Source organism: Phragmites australis, chromosome 2 (genome assembly GCF_958298935.1).
Source record: "Phragmites australis chromosome 2, lpPhrAust1.1, whole genome shotgun sequence".
NCBI classification, from domain to species: domain Eukaryota; kingdom Viridiplantae; phylum Streptophyta; class Magnoliopsida; order Poales; family Poaceae; genus Phragmites; species Phragmites australis.
This window is the reverse complement of record NC_084922.1, coordinates 41,606,293-41,626,390: the sequence shown is the minus strand read 5'-3', so window position 1 is coordinate 41,626,390 and position 20,098 is coordinate 41,606,293. Positions and strand designations below refer to the sequence as shown.

Sequence of the window (20,098 nt, the reverse complement as noted above, 5' to 3'; positions counted from 1 at the left end):
CGCTTGGCAATCCTTGCTGAGCAAGAGACTCGTTTGTGTTTGTGCCCATGGCGCATGTATCTGCTTTCTCATTAGAGTAAAATTTATTTTGAATCATGTATTAGTATACTTGTTACACTTTGAACCACTTTTAACAATAATTTTCACTTATAACCATATATTTGATGTTAATATTTTAATTTGAATTGTGTTTAAGGAAATAACATTGGATCATGCTCATGTGACAAGCAGTTCCATCTAGCTCAGCTCTACGTATTCATCTGGAGGATAGATTGCTATTTTTAGACTAAGTTTTCTTCCTTTCAATTCATTCTTCATTGTTTGTTTCCCATTTGGTCTCAAATTGCTAGAGCCGCCTTCCTTTATCGCGTAGGATGACATCGAGTTTATGGCGCTACCGATCATCCAAAAAGTCAATATCGTACATGTAATCTAACACTTTGATTATACGTTCACTAACATTGCAGAGATAAGCGTCAAGCCAACGGTGAGGTAGACATGATCGGAGTGGTATAGGTGGTGACTTGAGGAGAGGCGACTGCAAGGTAGACATGACTGGAGAGAAACGACCGTGCATGCGACAACTTGAGCTGACAACGTCAATGAGTAATATAAGTAGATGACGAAGTTTACTCTAGAGACTAGAAACCCGATATAGAGAAGCAGCTCTAGTGATGACACTTAGACTCTAGAGACCCGATATAGAGAAGTAGCTCTAGTAATTTGAGCCCAAATGAGAAGCAAACAGTGAAGAATGAATCAAGAGGAAGAAAGTTTGGGTTAAAAATAACAATCTATCCTCATAGCTGAATTTGTGGAGCTGAAGTAGATGGAACTACTCGTCATGTGAGTATGGTCAAATACTTAATCCTTGGACACGGTGTAAATTGAAGGATTAACGTAAATATATGGTTTAAAATGACATCTATTATTAAATATGATTCAAAATGTACCAAGTACACTAATATATGATTCGAAGTGAATTTTACTCTTCTCATTAATATATAAGCCGGCATTGCCGGGTCTTTAAAAAACCATCATGTGTTTGGACTTCAGATAATAGAGTTGTAGCAAAATACCCAGGTGATCAAGTACAGGTTCACATCTGCGACTCTGCGTTAAGCAAGTAGCGAAACATTTTCAGAACTACCACGCACGGCTGCTGCATAGTAAAGAAGAAGCGCAACCGTACAGTAGCACTCGGCAAAGCAAGCACAGAACAATCGTACATAAGCTTTGTAACCACCCCGTTGCATGGGTCCATGAGAGAGAAGGGAACATTGGAACACAGGGGACCGATGTCACCGATTGGCCTTTACCAATTATTTGTCCGTCCAGCAGACCTTGGATGCACAAAGCAACAATCATGGCTGGTTCCGCTGCAAAACGACCGTAAACGAGAGCTTCGCGCCGCTCCAAGCACGGCTGGGCCTGGGCTCGCCGCATGCATCGGATCGGAGCAGAGCGCACGGGGCCACGCGAGGCGAGCTACGATTCCACTGGATGGACCATGATTAACTCGTCCTGCACTGCCCGCGCTAAAAACCGCTCGATTCACCGATCAGATGCAAACCCCTACGAAACGAAACGCCGGCAAGATCGAAGGCGCAGTGACGCGTATAAAGTCCCGCAAGGCCGCAACAAACTCAAATTGGCTGAGCCCGGGCGATGAGCCCGGTGGGGGACATGGCATGTGCCGCCCCAGCACATCCATTATTTCGATGCCAATCTCGCAGGAAAATCCACGGGGCTGGGCTCGGCTCGGGGCGCACCCACTTGCCGTGCCTGCCGAGCTAGCTGCCGAGTGAAAGAGAGGGGGGCCGACCAGGCACATAAGCGTCCGCCCGGGTTGGGTTGGGTGTGTGCACCGGCCGGCCGGGGTGATCGCCTGCTGGCTGCATGTTGGGTTGGAGAGGGTGCGGGATGATGCGGCGTCAATTTGTACAGAGGTTGGGACGGATGGCCCGTCCAGCCGGCCGGCGTGCCGCGTGGTGGATGGACCGATGGATCATGGGCGGGTGCCAGGTTGGTCGATTGCACAGTTCCTTGAATAGCTGCTGGTGCGGGGCGCCGGGGTGACTGCGAGGCAGCAACCTACTGTAGCTATGCTGGTGCATGTCTGGAGCTTCATGGTGGATGAGGGGTTCGATTTTGCGCTTTGGAGTTCTGGATTCATCGCGTGATGTCATCGAGAGTGAATTAGGCACTGCACTGCAAAGATCCTGGGATGAATGGACCGTCCGGCGTGCCGCGAGATGGATGGATGGATGCCAGGTTGGTGGATTGCACTTGCACAGTTCCTTGAATAGCCGATGCAGGAAGACGGGGGATTGCAAGGCAGCAAAATACTGTGGCTAGGCCGGTACATGTTAGGGTTTTATTGAAGATGTGTAATAAAGTGGAGTATTTTGCAAAAGTTGACATGAAAGTATGACTTAAACCGTAGGAATGATGTTTTGATGGCGCATGTGAAAAACATAAGAATTTGAGAAAGACTAGCTACAAATTTAAGCATAAACTTAAAATATAGAAATATATATATGTTATGAGAGTGTCGTCGACAGAATACGTTGGGTGTGATGTCGTAGTTTGATTTTATATGAGATATGAAAAGGAGAAAAAGATTATTCGATAATTTTTCTCTAATTTATTTATTTATTTATTTTAGTAAATTCGTCTTATAGTCGTAAACTGTAACGAGACTGGAGGACGAGAGTGTACGACAAAAATAAATAAATTATTTAAATTTTAAGGGGTTTTATTAGATAGAAGGAACATGTAGAAAATAAGACATGAGAATCAAGAGATATAAAGTAAAATTTTCATGATGCTGAACAGACGTGAGTGTTAAATACAACTATTCCAGTTGGAAGGTGTATCTGTAACTATGACTAATTTTCTTCGGACTGCATACCAACAGACGCCAGCCACACAGGCTCGAGACGGGGACACATTCACCAATTCAAGCAGAAGGTGAACGCCGAAGCCTTGTACAAGTTCAGAAGGTGAATGTCTCATATCCGATCCCTCTTAATGTGGAATCGCTGCCGCCGTGCCCGAAGAGAAGACGCCGCGTCACCTCCTACGTTACTAACAGAGAGAGGGCGTTGTACCATGATATATTTTCTCCCCCTTCCTTTCAGTCAACGCATGTGAGCTGTCTGATGAAAATCAAACGGCCAGGGCGTCGTCTCCAACCTCATACATCTCTCTCACACACGCAACGCCTCGCATCCAAACGAGATCCTCTGACGTTGAAGATTTTGACGTCAGAGAGCAGTTGAGCAGTTTTGAGCCGTTCGATCACAAATGGGCAGACAAGATCTGACGCTACAGTAACGTTGGAGATTTTGACGTCAGAGAGCAGTTGAGCAGTTTTGAGCCGTTCGATCACAAATGGGCGGACAAGAGTTGACGCTACAGTAGGTATGCGAACAGTAACATCGCTACAGTATAGTGATGAACAGTAAAAACCGTTACTGTGCAGCATCAGAGACCTGTAGCGCCTCTCACGAGTTACTGTACACCTCTGACGTTGCTCCACCAACGTCAGAGGAACCGGTTCCCCTCGCATCACTCCCCCGGCGGTGTTCCCACTGCCCCGCCACTGCAACCGCCACCACAGCATGTCATTCCTGCCTCCCACGGTCTCTTTGAAGTTTGGCAGCTATGAAAATCCCCGTAAAAAAGAGTGATTCTATTCTTCAGTGCCTGAAATTGATTTTTTTTTCAGGCAATGGCTATGTCCAACGGCTCACAGCCATCTTCAACTTTCAACCCGCATTCGTCCTTCCCGATTCGCGCTCCCCCGCTTCACCATGACCCACCAGCAAGCCCTGCCGCTCGCCGCCCCACCCCACACCCGCCTCCTCCGTTGGGTTGGTATACCTTTCTCAAAGCTTCCTCTAAAGTTGGCGACGAAGGAACCCCTCCCCCGAATCAATCCCCGCCAGGAACCCTAGCCGGAGTGTCTTCACAGGTTGTACATTCCTCCGGATCAATCTGTTCACGGCGAACGAAGGAGAGTTGCAATATCTGCAAAACCAGTTCGCACTCTGTATAGCAAAATACTTGTAAATATATATGCGAATCAAACTCAGTTTGCTTTGTGTTGTTACAGACTTAAGGTATAGCTACAAAAGTGTACTTTTGCTAGAAGATCAGTTTCAGAAAATTATAGAAGGCATAACATAAGGGTAGGTGAACGATTGAAGTTGTGCTGTTTAACACACAAAAAAAGAACATGTTCCTTTGAGAAAACCGTGGAAAGACTGCCAGATGCCACAATAAACGTATGGAGGCGTCTTCATCCTTCAGTTGCAAGATAAGGTAGCAAGGGCCCCCAATTTCTGAACAGCAGCACCCTACGCTTAATGCTTTCATCATCCCATATTAAATTGTCCCACCACAATTTTCACCTATTATTGTAGTGATGAACGGGCTATTTTAAATTCACACCAACTGGGATTTTTCGCAGTTTTGCACAACCTCTCACCTCGAGTTTCTTCAGTGATGTCAAGACTCCACACACAAAGGATAGCTCGGGAAGCTCCCACAGTTGCAGCGACTGCAACCTTGGAAGATTGTCCTCTCCAAAGACAGAGGTGTCAAAAACCCTCTCCAAATTGTCGCAAAACCTGATATGCAACATTTGAAGACTTGGAATGCGTAGTATCAAAGGAAAAAGACATACGAGATTTGGACAGCAGTCGAGAAGCAAGTGCTTCATACAACTGAAACTAGGCACATCTTTCACTTCTTTGCAGAAGGATGGTAAATTTTCTATGTCGGAGATCCATAGCTTGTGCAAGCTGCCCACTGCAGACAATGCCTGGACTACGTCTGGTGTGAGAAGACTCCAACTCTTCACAATTCTCTATCCGGAGTTCTCTTACTGCTTTCATACTTCTAAGATTCAGATCAGAAAATTGGGTAGTGATTGTTAATCTCTTTAATGATATCAGCTCAGCATGATAAAGAATGCCATCAAGATCGGAAGGAACACTAATAGTACCATTTATCTCTAGATATCTCTCGGGATCAATGGAATGTGTGGAGTGCTTTGTCCTAAAGTAGGAATTCTGAAAGATGGAATCTGTCTTCTTTACTTGGGCATCAGTGTCCATGGTTTGGTCATCCATCAAAGGCGAGATGACAATCTAAAACTTGTGAAAACAATTAAACCATACTGGTGAATCTTTTTCCAAGCATTTAAAGAAATAGGCATCACTCGCATCAATGTAAGCTTTACTATCCCCGTCAAAATCACGTGACATTTTCAACCCAAACCTATCAGACGGCTGGAAAATCGGTCCACAAGGTAAACACAGCATGCCCATCCAGTCTCCTAGATCTTCAATGCTGCCAAGCTGCCGGTTCCGCACAACACCACCTTTTGAAACCCCATATTCGCTTCATTTCTTCTCTTTCTAATTCCCCTTTTCGTTTTTATGCTTATTATTTTTCCTCATCTTAAATAGTTTTTTTTCGAAAAGATTCGTAAAGAGAAAAGAGAGAAAATCCCAAAGTAAAGAGAATGTAAGAGAGAATCCTTTCATTAAATTAAGTCATTAGAGCATCGAAGGGAATGAGAATCTCTTCGTGAAGGAAATAGAACTCGCGAAGAGAAGTCGTTGAAGATGGTTTAAAGGAGCTCAGACCATAGAAATGGGCAACCCGGTAGATTGAGGTGGCGAAGCTCCATAGATGCTGAAAATGAGGTCAAGAAAGTGATGGAAGCTGCAAAAAGGTCAAGGACCTTGAGCAACACCATACAATCTGTAGGATCTAGTTTGGTGACTAGAGGGAGGTGAATAGATGTATATATAATTTTTTTATAAAATTAATGGCATTTTCTTATTCTTGAACCCAACACATCTCAAAACTATATACGGAAGCAAAAGAGACAAAAACATATTGCAAGACTTTCAAAACAAACACTCCTCTCATATGGATGAGAAATCTAGTTTCCATTTAAGTCCATTTCAAGAGTCATAGCGCAAGAAAACAATCAACTTAAAGAAAAACTCCTAAATACAAGAGAACTAGCCAACAGAAGAGAAGATTCTTCAAGTTGATGGATTCATAGTGTTGAGATGGTTCAAGACTAACTCATATGAGAAGATTAACTCTCTAGTAATAAGAAGAACATTTCTTATAAGACCTAAAAGGAACAACTCTCAATGAAAACGAAAATCTACAAGAAAATACAAAAAAAATTGCACCAAAACATAGGAACCAAAAGCAAGAGACTAGAAGGAGATGAACTCAACCAGTCAACCATATGCAAAAACACTCTTCATTAATCTCAGAAGAACACCCTCTTTTAGCAGATTATAAAGTGTTTTTCTCTTAAAAGCTCTCACCTAAATGTAGACTAAGCATTCATCTCTCCCTCTTCACACAACACAAGTGAAAGGCTCTCAAAACTCTCTAAACACTCTAAAAGGCTCTTTCCTTTCCACCAGCCATACAAGGTTTGCTTAATCCTTAAGCAATCATGTCTTTAAACTATCCTTCACTTAAAATACATTCCCACCTACCACGGAAGGTAGTTTCGTTTGAATTTTTCTACGTTCATTGGATGACAATGTCACCTTTATGACTTAGCTTCGCCTCGATGTAAGCTTCGCAATGATACCATGTGCACTCCATCCTCCAGCGGTTTTTGTGGTCAAACCAGGAAACCGTCTTGCACGCTTCTCAAAGTGTGACTCACAACCACTTGCTTACTCCTTAATCAAGTCTTTCGATGTCAACGCATGTTTTCCGTCTTACGATCTTGACTGCCGGCAAGTCTCTCTTGCTCCCGATCCCTCAGGTTGTCTTGTCATTTGCATCGGCATCCATTTTGCTTGATTTTGTCAATACGCCATCTTCATCCTCTATCTCATGCTTTGCTTGACCTCCACGTATACAGTTAGGATCACCTTTTACTCTGCTCGGCTCCTTCGATCGTCCGACACCAAGCTCCCCGCTTAGCCCCGATCTTTTCGCCGTTGACAGTAAGTTGCATTCATCACATACACATCATAAGACAAGCAAACATAAACATCCAACAATATTTAACTCCATCACAAGTTAGTCAAGATCAAAATCCATACAGAAATGACACATCTCTGAAAAATCATGAATGCCGGATGATCCGGTGTTCACTCCTCCTAAGCGTCGAACCATCCGACGTGTTCAACTCCGTAGACTAGACTGTCTGAAATCCTCTCTGTAAGAAATAGTCCGATATATATTTATGCCCATCGTCGGACCATCTGACATATTCATTCTTGCTGGAAACCATATTGCACCCTCTCTGAAAAAATTACTCCGGTGAAACATCCGACATACACACTGCCCAGTGTCAGACCATTCAACGTATACAAGTCCTCCAGAGCTATTTTGTAACCTCTCTGCAAGAAAAGCTCTGGCGTTCACTGATGCACAACGCCAGACCATCCAGCGTGTACTTCAATTTTTACTTCTTCATTGAAATGCTCTGGCGTGTACTGCATATGAATGCCGGATCATCCAACGAGTTTATTTTCTTCAGCGTCGGATCATGCGGCATGTAATATTCTCTTGGATTCAATCACAAACACGACATCTCTATTTTTTATGCAACTTTAGTTAGTTATGATCATAATTACAATACATAATCATGTTCATAGATCTAAGAACATCAAACCAATTCAATACCATTATCAATTACTCATCACATATAAACAAGGCACATTTCAATTTGTTTTTTTTACAATCAAATGACCCGGAGTCTATACTCTTCAGGGAATCACAACCTGAAGCATCCAGCACCTCCAGCCGCACTAATGGAGCTATATGTCGAATTTCCTCCAAATGATCACATCCAGTCAGTAATAACATTCTCAACCTAGTCAAACAGAAGATGGAGCGCGGCAGCACTTCAATTCGTGTAAATGATAGGTCTAGCATCCAAGCCTAGTCAAACAGAAGATGGAGCGCGGCAGCACTTCAATTCGTGTAAATGACAGGTCTAGCAGCCCAAGTGTTCCCATATGGCAAAAGAATCTGATATAGCTTTCAAAAGATAGTTTCCTCTTAAAAGTAATGATGAAAGGAAGAAGCAATGTGGGCTTCCGCGAAGGCATTCCATATCAGTATGCAACAGTATGCATTAACGAAACTCTGTTGCTATGCTCGGCAAGATGCTCTAATTTAATAATAGGTTGCCAAGACACCAGCCATGTTGCTCTTTATAACCCTTATCCTCTCCAAAACTTGAGACAGTCTCCCTGATCACATCATGCACGCGTACGCGATCATTATCCTCCAAATATACCATACCATGCTTTGTGAGGACATCCAAAAATTTCCTCGTCGATATGGTTAGCCTCATCAAAACTAATAGCTTCTTGGAGTAGACCATCCATTATCCAGTGCCAGATTAACTCTTTGACTGAAATTCCTTGATCGTCCGGGAAAAGCAAGCAGTGCCGTGCATTGTCGCTAGGAAGCTGATGCTACCGAAATTTCACTACCTAGAGCGACATTCGCGTTTGCGACCAACTCACTAAGTGCCTCTTGTGTAGGTGCATCACATAATACCCCAGCCAATAGGATGATTATTAGTGGAAATGTGGATTGCCATAGCAGTAGCTGATTAATTCGTGTTCAAAATTGATATCTTTCCCGATCTTCCCGCGCAATAGGTTGTATGACTCCTCATAAGCAAGAGTTTGTGGCCTTAACACTATAGTGCTGTTTGGTTCGTCGTTTTGTAATATGACCTGATTACAAAGGGTAATCAATACCATTACACCCGTTTGTTTCCATCGAGCTGTAATCGGATTATATGGAATCGAATACCAGCGCTATACAATTCTGATTCCGCTTGCACCCCACCGCAAACACAAAACGATACCACAGTCCACGCCTCCAACTTGCCTCCGCCTCCGCCTCCTGCGACCCATGCGACCGGCACACTGTCTCCGCCTTGCCCATGCAAGCGATCTTCCCGACGACCGGCATGCCAATTCCTCCTTGCCCTGCGTGGCTGACTCCCTGGCCTTGCCCCGTGTGACTGTCACTGATTGCCTCGCTCGTCGGCGATCGGTGTGCTGCCTCATCCGTCCCCGTAGGCCGCAACGTATGACATAAGAAGAAGCGCCGGCCAGGTGGCCTGGCTACTCCCCCGCGTTGCATGTGGCTTCCTTGCCATCCCTCACCGCCTCCAAGCCCATTTGCGACGAAGACCTTGCCAGATTTATCGACGACGAGACCGAATCTGGTGTCCCCACGGCACGTGATGCCTGTTTGGTCTGCTTCCCCGCCCATCTTCCCCTCCGCCTCCAAGCTGCTCCCATGGTAATGGTGCCTTCGAGAGCCTCGATGGGCATCATCAGGGTGAGGAGCAACGGCGGTGCCATCTAGATCTGAGCGACCCTGACTGCTTGACGAGGCTGCAACATCGATCTCTGCCTAGCCTTGCTACCCATGGGCCTCTGTGCTTTCCTTTCCCTTCCCGCTACTCATCCAAACAAATCAAGTAATCATCGATCCCTTTTCTGTTATCACTGTGAATACATTCCCTTTGCGTTTGCATTACCGTTCGTGGAACCAAACACCATCTATATCCATCTCCATGACAATCCATGTCCTCACAGTTCTTGTAGTCCCAATGATTTTTGAGTCCGCACTTTGCTGTTTAAGATGAATAAATCACTACGTAAGAAACCAGTAAAGGAGACACCATATTAGTAACGGTTGCTCAACACGCGTCACTAATATCCTATTAGTGACAGGTCCTATAAGAGCGCATCACTAATGTCCCTTCTAATCGGGAACATATATAGACCCATCACTAATGAGTGGTCATTAGTGACGGGTCGTAATATGACCCGTCACTGATGATAATAGTGACGGGTCAAATTGTGACCCATCACTAATGACTAGGTCATTAGTGACGAGTTGTCATGAGCCAGTTATTAGTGACGGGTCAAATTGTGACCCGTCACTAATGATAAGATCATCGGTGATGGGTCGTCCTAGGCTAGTTATTAGTGATGGGTCAAGTTGTGACATCCGTCGCTCGACTTTACCAATGATCTATGCAAGGCTAAGTAATTACCGCATCACTTTAAGTTGGACCATGTCATGAAAATACCCAGGTTACAAGGATCAAGATTAACAACTTCATCAAGGTAGGTACAATGCAACAAATAGGATCTACCCGATTCCTGACATCGATACCTTATGACATGCATCTACGACATATAGTAAATTCTAATAAGTTGATCAACTATTCATCAAAACATAAGAGAGATATGATATATGCTTGCCTGTTGCTTGTCTGATGCTTCCTGTGCAACACTCATAGAACTCCGGTTGATTGTTTGTGGTTTCAACAACGGGACACTTTGAAGTGTCATTTTCTAAATACAGATGACAATGCATCATAATGAGTATGATGACATGCCATGAAGGATGCTCCACAATATATGACTAAAGTGGAGATGCAATGCATCATGGCACGAGTGTTAAAGCATTAATGATTTCTTAAGTAAAATTAGTGTTTAATCATTTAGTAATTTCCTAAATTAATTAAGCTTAAACAAAAACTTAATCCTAATTAGGAAGTTAATTAGGATTAGCATGAGGGTAAATATTTTTAGTGAATGGGACATAAAACATGAAGATTAACAAAATTAGTTTCATCAATTTTGGAGTTACCAATATTTAATTATGGATTAATAAAGCTTAAACACATTTCATTAATTAAAGAAATCTCTGTACATACTTCATAGTTTCTAGTATTTTTAACATGAATAGTATGATAATGCAAAGCCAAAAAAATTGGTTTTCATAATTTTCAGAGCAATATTTAACTTAATATGCATTTTACAAACTTCAGTCGAATTACTAGTTGAACCAAAATTCGATTTTGCATTTTCTGATTTAATCTGAATACAAAAAGGCCGAAAACTTTTTGCACCAGGAGGGCCTCTATCTACCGTGGCTGATAATGGGCCCGAGCATCTTGACCTTAGTCAAAAAATTGAGCCGCGCCCGGGGCACACAATGTCGGGCAGCCCAGACAACCTCATCGGCGGTGAACGACGGTGTGGCTCGGTCGGCAAGTGGCATCAGCGTGGAATGGTGGATCTGACTGAGGTATGTGTGGTCGCCGGCAATGACCAGAAGGTGACCATCAACAACAAACGATGGCAATCTACGGCGGCGTCTCGGTCAAGCACGCCGGCGGCGAAACGACAATGAAATCAACCCGGCCGAACGCCCTTACACCAACTTTGCGAGCATGCAGATCCAACGGTGTTCTCATCGGCGCTCTGCAATGGCGCCAGCGGTGGTGTGTTGTGCTTGTGCTCTGCACTGCTCTCAGGGCGCGCGAGAGAGAAGTGAGGGAGAGAGAGAGAGCAATGAGATGAAGAGAGGGCAGAGGGAGGGATAAAAGGGCCGAACGGCCTGGAAGCCTCGGTGTCGTGCTCAGTTTTCCCGGTGATGTGGCTAGCTGCAAAATTCAAGGAAAGCGGCGGCCGTCTCGGGAAGCCGCTCGTCTGAGACAGGGAGGGAGTGAATGACGAGTGGGGCCATGTGAATAGTAGCTGACCGAAAAGAAATACCGTCCACTCTTTTGTGATCCAATTGAACACCTTACAAAATGCCAAAAATTGTGGGACAATATTGTGTGAAACTATAATTTATGTACAACCCATTTTAACTTGTTTGACCCAAAAAGCCTGAGCCAATTTCAAATGAAAATTGTCCAAATTTGCAACCTTTTCTAACTTGTTGTAATTTTATGTCTTCAAAATAATTCAAAAAATTTTGGGAAAATTTACTAATATTCTCTACTTACTATGGACTAATTTCTAAAATCATTTATAACCCTATGTTATATGGTGGTTTTGTGACTTGCTTCACAAAGCACCATTAAAAATTAATTCCAACCATTTCTGTTTAATGTTTGATTGAACTCATTGCTTGCTCAAAACTTCAATTATACTGGATCTGGCGCTGGATCTGCTCCGGGAGGCATTTAAAAGAGGAGATGGCCACGGATCACGCCCAGACGTGATGATCGTGGATCCGCGTACGTATGCGGTAGGAGGTGGTTGCATATTCACGCTGGGAGGCCACCTGAAGAGGTGGAGGCTATGGGTACGATCTGGAGACGCCTAGAGTAGGAGGGGCGGCGGTGAGGGAGAAGCGACAGCGAGGGAGCGGCAGTGGTGAGGAGGAAGGTGTGTAGGGATGATAGTTTCTCCTGTGAGGTCGGGTCCTTGCGGGTTTAGACCCGATGGGGGCAGGTTCAGTGAGAAAACAGCCACGCGAGGCCATCGGGTCAGGGGCCCGACCCAAAACGGGTTCAGGGCTGGGGCTACGTTTGCCCTTGCGGGTGTCTCGCGGCCCCGAAACCTTCTGAGTCCACGCAACCACGACACCACCTGACCCCAACCCCATTTTCTCCAGAACCTTCCATCCTTCACTGCGCAAAATATCTCTCCCTTCCTCTTGACTGCAGCTACACCCGAGAGGAAAATATCATGGCTGCTTGCAGGTGCTGAGCTCCCAACCAGACTGGCGACCTCCTCCCTCCTCGAACCGGTGACCCCAATCGGCAAGCTCCTCCTTCCCCCGACGACCTCCTCTATCTCTCGTGCTGCGCTCCCCAACATCGGTCGCCTGGCCAATCCATCCATCCATCCATCCCCAACGCCGACCAAGAGCGGATACGAGGAGGGCGAGGGCGACGCGCGACAGTGCGTGGCTATTGGCTTCCTCCCTCTCCCGTGCTGCGCTCTGCGCTCGCCAACATCGGCTGCCCAATCGATCCATCCATCCATCCCCAACGCTGGCTGGGAGCGGAGACGAGGAGGGAGAGGGCGGCGTGTGACTATTAGCATGGTCCCTCTCCCGTGCTACGCTCGACACTCCTCAATGTCAGCCTCCCAATCGATCCATCCATTCATCCCTAACGCCGGTCTAGCGCATAGACGAGGAGGACGAGGGCGACGAGAGCACCACCAGCGTCCGTGCTCCACCGCCGATGCAACACATTGAGGTATGTAGTTCCCTCGTTGATGTACGATTGTGGGCTTCATCGTGGGTGACGGCCATCGAGCTGTTGCGCCAGCGTTGAGATGTCTCTGGCCACCGCACTGTCGAGTTGCCTACGTGTCATGGCTATTGAAGCAGATGTGCTCTGGTCAGCCTTCGTGCTCTGACCGTTGAAGCGAATGTGTTCTGGCTAGCCTTTGTGTTGTGACCGTTGAAGTGGATATGCTCTGGCCCCGTTGCCGTTGAGATGTGTTGTGGGCTCGATTCTGCGCTCCAGCTAGTTGTTGTCCTGTCGCCGTCAAGGTGGTGGTTTGATCTTTTACTCCGGCCAGCCACCACGTTGTTGCCATGTTGCCATTCTGGTCAGTTTTGGGTTGCCTCATCGGGTTTTGTGTCCCCGTCGAGGCCGAGAGCAGGGGTGGTTTTGCGCCCGATTTTGATTTAGGGGCCTATCAGGTTTGACAAATCGGGTTTCAAGTCGAGTCCATTCCAGCAAAACCCGACAGGGGGCAGACCCGTTGACATCCTTAGAGGGGCGGCAGTGGAGACCAGAGAGGGATTGGGTGCGGGCAGGCAAGAACTTTCTAGTTGGCAATCGGGATGGATCTGTTGAATGCATGCTATTCGGGTTCAGCCCGTGACCCCAACCCGAGACCGGTGACCCTCAATGACTTGGAAACTTAATTGGATCCTAACCAGATATATCTGATAAAAATATCGGATATCCACTATTCGACGGATATCAGTCTCCCCATGTCCAGATCCAACATCCGATCCAATAATATGAATAAGGATCCAATATCTGACTTTTTTTTTTGGATATCCGAGTTTTTCGGTCCGGATAGCATCTAAACTCCTTCGGGCGGTCAGGAAATATTCGTCCCGTTTGCACCCCTACTCTGATCTTGCATGAAAGAGATGATGTAATCTTATTGATACATTGTCTCAAGCTACAATTTATTGACAATGTAACCCAGATATATTCATCAAATATATTCGAGGTCCTTGCTACCTGGTATGCGGCCTTTACAGCCCATGTCTTCCTAGAGCCACCAATACCTTGGATGGCAATTTTTAGAGTACGCGGAAGCACAACCAAGATCACAAAGCCAAACAAAAGATCAACAACACCAAGACACAATGTTTTTTTAATGAGGTTCAACAATCTTCCTACATCCTCGGGACATGACTACGGGTGCTCCTTCCTAATATATATCGGCCAATTGTACCGCAATTACAACGTTGGTACCCTATATTTATAAGCCTAGGAATACAAGTCTGACTACAATTCTTTCCATATCCATCCAATTTAAATGCAAATTTATCTATAACCAACTTTTGTATACATATTCGACACATGTTCCAATAAACTCCACCTTGGTGAATATGCAAGTCAACCTTGAAGCCATCATGTGCGAACCTCCATGTACACAGACTTGAGTCATCTAGCTCCGCCGCTCACTTCGAACAGTACAACAAGGATGCCTCGCCGTTAGGAATGAATTCTGCAAATTTTGCAAGTCCCTCCTCCATGACTTCACATTTTTAGTTTGTACTGATGAGCTCATGTCTTCTCACCTATCATCATAGTCTTGTTATCATCATCACCTTTAAGATCTTCTAATTTGGCACCACCTGATACAACCAACCTTATTCATGCAAAATTCCAAGCAAGAACAGATTCATCGTAAGTCCCATCACATATCACACACCCTCGAGTAGCACTTCATGTTCAATATACATCTTCAACTTGATGTTATCAACTCCTATAGGACGGTACCCAATGTCATCTCCCAAGTGAGCAAGACCAATATCACCCTCAATGTATGAAGTGAACCATTCTTCTTAGATGTTGTATGATATTAACTTATAGAATCTAAAAGCCACGCTTCACCATAAGACTTTTCACTCAATAGTATGAGAAGATGATCACTATCATTCTCTGAGTCATCTTTCTTGGAAACCACAACATTTCACACACACTTCTTCAGTTTCGGACAATCTCTTTTCACATGTTTCCAATCCTTGCATTTATAGAATTGTGCCTCATTCTTCTTCTTCTTGTCAGTCTTCCTGCCTCGATCACCCTGACCAGCAAGGCATCTCCTAATGGACCCTCACATACATTGTTCTTTCTCCTTTGTTCATGAGCAAACAACGCCACAAGGATATCATCAATTTTAACCGTCTCTTTACCATACGTCAAAGTAGTGACCAAGTGCTCATAAGACATTTCCAAGGAACACAAAAGAATAATCGACTTGTCTTCATCATAAATTGCCACCTCCACCTTCATAAGGTCACATACAACTTGATTGAAGATGTTTATGTGCTTAGCAAGACCTGATCCTTCCTGCATCTTCAGCCCATACATTTCTGCTTCAGATACAGCTTCTGAGTCAATGTTTTAGACATGAACTGATCGGCCAATTTATCCCAAATCTTCTTAGATGATGACTCATCCATGATATAGTATATGATTTGATCAAAGAGACACAACCTGATTGTTTCCGCCGCTTGTGCTTGCATCTCCGCCCACTTATCATCATCTATAATGGCTAGCTTTGACTCTCGCAAAGCCTTTAAGATACCTTGTTTTGTCAGCAGATCCTTAACCCATCTACCATAGCCTAAAATTGCCAGTCGTGTCAAACCTTGTCACCTCAAATTTGCATGCCGTCGACGCCATCTACCTGTTGCCACAAACCAATGAATCCCTTGGCTCATGTGCACCTCATGTGTGTTGAGCGTGCTGCCATGCGCTCGTCTTGTGCCCTGCCTAGATGCGCCACCATGCATACACCGAGCCGCATATCAATCAGATCATGAATCGAAGCCGCCACACCTGTTTGCGACGTCTTCCTGTCGAACCTAGCCATCACGTCTGACCGGCCCATATCGAACAATAGCCTCCAGCCGCTATCAACATGATCTCCACGTCTCGATAGATCCCCGCTGATGGACTCGAAGTATCCAAATCCACAGATCAAATTATCTATCACTGCCATGCTCCATCTTGCACCATGTCTCTTCCTAAATAGTGCAAACTTTGCGCGGTGCAGAACATCTCCTCATGCCTTCACATGGTCTTTCTCCTTGTCTCTGGTACCACTTATTAGAATACGCATAAGCACAACCAAGATCAACTACACCAAGATATGATATTTTTTAACGAGGTTCAGCCATCCGCTTACATTCTCAGGGAATAACTACGGACGTTCCTCCCTAATATTGATATGTCTATTGTACCATGGTTACAACAGTAGTATCCAATATTTATAGGCTTAGAAATACAGGTCCGATTTTAATTCTATCTCTATCCATCTAATTTAAACTCAAATCTATTTATAATTGACTTTTGTACACCTATTTAAGACATATTCCAACAGCAACTACTCCAACATCTGGACGACCAAACAGCCCGAACATATCTTGGAATGAAATCAACTGACTGGGATTTGAATTTTGCAACCTAGGAAATTTCGTTGGCCGCCTTGTCTTTCAAAAGCAAACAATAGGACGCCAATATGCTGTTTCTCCTGTTTTGTCAGCTCTAGTTCCTGAGTCAGTCTGGTGAAGCTACCAAGTGCCAATTCATGCACTTGAGGACAAAGTACAAGTAATAGAATCGCAAACCAAATTCATATTTGTTAATACAGAAATTTGTTAGTGTGACCTTTCCTTCATTTGGATAAGTATATTATGCGTGATGCGTCTCTAATCGCAGGGGAGAAAAGTGATGTGCTGAGGATGGGAGAAAAATGAGGCACATAAATAGCTCCTAAGCACAGTATATATACCATGGCACAAATCTGGAACCAAAAATTAGAAAAGAGAAATCGTTCACCTGCCGTCCTATGCGGCGGCTCAAAGATGCTGGAGATGATGATGATGCCGGATGCGGGCTGACGGCGGCAGTGAGGCCGGCTTCGGCAATGAATAGAGAAGAGGGCGACTGCTGTAGGGTGTGCATGTAATGCCCTACTTTATGACTAAAGTACAACATAACCGAAAATTTAAAAGTTTGGTAACATTCTCTCTGTATTTTGAGGTTTAATCAACGTAGCATCACATAGCATAACAATATAAAATTATAAATATGATATAAGCAGTAATTAAAACTCCTCATGACACGATTACACCATACAACTCTTTGCAGCATAAACGAGATAAATTCTATTTACATAAAAGCTTATCATAAGCACCACCGACGTATGATAGGCAAGGGCATGGGCAAGTAAATAATAGTCTTCCTCTTGATATAGCATCTGTCAAATCAATCTCCCATATTATCTGTAAAAACCATGATACCATATACTCCAGAGTTTAATATTCTCTAAATTCTATTTTGAGATCTGTGCACCCAACGATGAATCGGACGGTAAACTGCTAGTTAATTTGTCAGACTAGGGGGTTGACTCGAGAAATCGGTAATTCCTGGAAGTAGCATGTACATCGAAATCGAGTCAACGATCCAAATGCCAAATCTAAACTGAATGCAGTTATCTGGGTCCCAACGACTAACTTAATCTGGAAAGACATGAACCACACTATCCTCCCACCCACTCGGCATGGCCCTCCACCACCACCGTGATCAATATATGTTGGCAAATGGCAAATTGACGTTCCTACCTCGAATCAAACCAGCCATGTCCGGAACGCCCAATGCCGACTCCGACCGCGAGGGCTTCACATGCAGCGCGCTGCTCTCGTGCCTCTTCTACCTGCCGGGCCGCTCCAAGAATAAGCCAGAGGAGGAGGCGGGTACGAGCCGGCCAGTGGAAACGGGACCGGCACCGGACCAGCCCGCCGAGCAAGAGCCTCCGTACGCGCCGAGCCGGGCCGCGTCCCTGGAGAAGTTCGAGTGCGCGTCGCTCTACTCCGGCAACAACATCGTCTTCGACTTCGTGGTGGAGGAAGGGGAGGACGAGGAACAGGGTGGCGCCCGGAAGGTCCAAGGGTACTGCCCGTCGCCGTGCTTCGACCTGCCCGTGGAGCTGATCAGGGCCGGCGAACGATGCGGGGTTGCCGACGCCGGTAGCGACACGCCGGTCACGGCCGCCTTCGTGCTTGGCGACTATCAAAGGGGCTCTTTGAAGAGGTGGCGTCGTGCCTGGCGTCCGGCGTCGCGGGCAACGAGCCGCTGCAGCCGCACCTCGTGAGGTTCTTGTTGGCGTCGGGTTCTAGTTCTAGCGTGCCGCGACCTCCCGTGATGCCTTCCCGTGCCGCGCCGTCAAAGGGTACGGCTGTTGGCGGGGATTGCGAGTTCGGTGATGGTGCATGCGTGAGACGGCATGAGGCAGGCCGTCCGGCGAGCGTCGCGTGATGGCTGCTTGGTGCTGCACGCATGATTAGTTCATTTTATCCATTGTATGTCTGTATGAAATCGACGTCGCCTATTTTTTTTCAAATGCTCGATAATTTTTTCCTTCTTTTCTACAGGATTTGGATCCCTTTCTTCTAGTCACGGTGAGGCAGGCATGCATGATGTTGGAGAAATGCACAGTTCTGAGATATTTAAAACGACGTACCACGGTTTTACTATATTACCATAAGGTGAGATGCTTAAAATACTTACGTATACATCTGATTGTATAAACCTTCGAAGGCAGGCAGAGGAAACCGACTCTCTCAACGCCATCACACAACTCTCTTCTTTCTTCTCTCTTCTTTCACTCCAGTGAGAAGAGCCTCGCTGTTGGGATACTTTTTGAGGATACGTTGAGCAGGAAAGCCATGCGAGGGGAAAAGCAAGCAGAGAGAAGAACGGCCGGTTACCACGTGCTACCGGTGGGCACCTTTGCGTCTGGCGTCAGCTTCGGTCGGACGGCAGCGGGTATGACGCCCCGCACGTCACGCGGTGCCGTCATCGGAGACTGTCGTCACGCCATTCTAGGCGCGGGAGAACCATGGTCGTGGGAGCCGCTATCGGGCCATTCAAGTGCCCAGATTCGACCGCACCACCGGGGGAGCGCCACCAGTCCACCACGACGGGGGTCTGCGTCGCTACGCAGAACAACCGCCGCCGCATGCCGCGATGCGTCCGTCGCCAAGCTTGGCAACGACGAGTGCGTCAGTGCCAAGCTTGTCTTCCTCGCACCCCTCCGGCTTAGGCACAGGCACGTTGTTTGTTCATATCACATGTCTTGTCTTGTCTTGTAAGCCACGTTGAGTGTCAGGGCTGCAATGGCTCTCAACGCCTTTGCGTCACAGCACAACGCAGCGCAGTCTAGCGTGTTGGGTGGGTAGCGCGTCCCGTCGACCTGTCAAGTGGATAGGGCCAAGGGCGTGGTGAAAAAGCAATATAGAGAGTCATTCAAAAAGATGCAGGGCCCCGTACCTCACGAACGTGTCATTGCCACTCCCAACCCAACACGCCCGGTTCAGCGGGTTGAGTCGCGTTTGGTAGCTTTAATTGCTGCGGGCAGCTGGGTCCGATCACATCGTGCGTGTTATAACATCGATTTGAACTTTTTTTTCTTATTGATTGATATTGAATCTGTATATAATATAAAGGTATTTGTTTGGGTGGTATCTCACTCGAACGGTGTCTATGGGCAACGGATGAGTAAACCGTCATGATGGCATTTGAACATATGATTTTTAACATTTTTTCTTATCAATACTGGTTTATATATATAATGAGAATTTCAAAAGCCTTATGAAAAAAATATAAAGATAATAATAGTGATATACTGTTAAAATTTATTTATAGAGAATAATAAATATGTCTCGTATATCTTTTTAAAAACCCCAGTAGGGCAAATAAAACATATGACATGTCCTTATACAGATATTGCATCATTAAAAATTATTTATGAGAAATTTTATAAGTGCAACTCATAAAGTGAAAAGAGTATAATATGATTTATGAATAGGTTAATTTAGGAGGAGTCTCTCCCTAATTTTGTAAATCTCAAAGTCATCGCATATCAATACCATGAATATATTTTTGAAATATCGATGTTGGTACGGACTTTGTGAATAAATTTACAAGATTATCACAAGATTTAATTTGCAAGATGTTTATTTCCCCACCTTGTTGTAACTT

At 45.3% G+C, this 20,098-nt stretch overlaps 2 pseudogenes; one reads left to right on the top strand and one right to left on the bottom strand.

Annotated features, from left to right (window-relative positions):
• Positions 1–4,306: 4,306 nt before the first annotated feature.
• On the bottom strand, positions 4,307–9,303 carry LOC133907255 (uncharacterized; annotated as a pseudogene).
• Positions 9,304–17,564: 8,261 nt separating this feature from the next.
• LOC133910124 (uncharacterized) lies at positions 17,565–18,509 on the top strand (annotated as a pseudogene).
• The last annotated feature ends 1,589 nt before the right edge of the window (positions 18,510–20,098 follow it).